Source organism: Scylla paramamosain, chromosome 5 (assembly GCF_035594125.1).
Source record: "Scylla paramamosain isolate STU-SP2022 chromosome 5, ASM3559412v1, whole genome shotgun sequence".
Taxonomy (NCBI): domain Eukaryota; kingdom Metazoa; phylum Arthropoda; class Malacostraca; order Decapoda; family Portunidae; genus Scylla; species Scylla paramamosain.
In genome coordinates, this window is record NC_087155.1 from 4,848,798 (window position 1) to 4,850,449 (window position 1,652).

Here is a 1,652-nt window from a genome sequence, read left to right on the forward strand (position 1 = left end):
ACTTCATCTCCAAGTGTAGCCAACTTTGCTCTTAAGAAAGCTGCAGATGACTATGGGTGTGGACCTGATGCAGCCAAGTTTGTAAGAAACAACTTTTATGTTGATGATGGTTTGAAGTCAGTAGCTACAATGGATGAAGCTGTCACTCTTATTCAGCAGAGCAAAGAATTATGTTACAAGGGAGTTTTTAACCTTCATAAGTTCTTGTCAAACAACAAAGATGTATTAGCTGCAATTTCTCCTCATGAGAGAGCAGATGGAATTAAAAGTTTGGATTTTAGTAAGAATGAAGACACACTGCCTATAGAAAGAACTTTGGGAGTTGAGTGGTGCATAGAATCTGACACATTTCAATTTAGAATAAAGCTGAAAGACAAGCCACTCACCAGGAGAGGCATTCTGTCAACAGTGAGCTCTATATATGATCCATTAGGTCTAGTGTCACCTCTCATACTGACTGGAAAGCAAATTTTACAAGAATTATGTAAGAATGCAGTTGATTGGGATGATGAGGTGCCAGATTATGTCAAACCTAAATGGTTAAAATGGAAGGATGAGCTGCACAAACTAGATCAGTTAAAGGTACCTAGATGCTACAAACCTGATGACTTTGGGGAAGTAGAAAAGGTTGAACTCCATCACTTTTCAGATGCCTGTCAAGAGGGATATGGCCAGTGCTCATATATTAGATTAATTAGCAAGACTGGCCAAATTCATTGTGCATTAGTAATGGCAAAGTCACGTGTCACACCTCTAAAAACCATAACAATTCCCAGACTAGAACTAGCAGCAGCAGTGGTGTCAGTTCGAATCCATAAACTCTTGAAGGGAGAACTTGAGTATAATAATGTGGAAGAAGTATTTTGGACAGACAGCAAAGTAGTCCTTGGTTACATTGCAAATGAAGCAAAGAGATTCCATGTATATGTTGCAAATAGAGTAGAAACAATAAGAGATCACACTTCACCAGATCAGTGGAAATTTGTAGAGACGCAGTATAATCCAGCAGATCATGCATCTAGAGGCATGACAGCAGATGAATTGTGTAATAGCAAGATCTGGTGGAATGGCCCAGAATTCCTTTGGCAACATAGCAAAATGGATAGCCATTCCCAGTACAAGGTCATAAATGAGAATGATCCAGAAGTGAAGAAAGTTGTATGCCATGCTGTAGGTACACAACAGCCCACAGATATACTAGAAAGACTTGAGTATTTTTCTGATTGGTTTAAAGCAAAGAGGGCAGTTGCTGTATGCCTCAAGCTTCTGAACAGCTTCAGAGGAAAAGGTGATGGCACTACTAAAGTCAAGGGAAACACATATGAGCCAGTAAATGTTGCAGAAGTGTCAGAAGCTGAAAATGTAATTATAAAACAACTGCAATCAAAGGCATTCCAAAAGGAGATAAATGTACTGAAATCATCTGCTAACCATAATTCTTTAATTAAAGGAGACAATGGCAAGGGAACAAAAGTGATAGACAAGACCAGTTCCCTCTATAAGTTAGATCCCTACATTGACAAAAATGGTATCATGAGAGTAGGAGGAAGATTGAGGCTTTCTAATTTGACAGATGAATCCAAACATCCAGTCATCCTCCCCAAAACATCTCACATAACCCAGCTGATAATATGCCACCATCACAAAAGGAC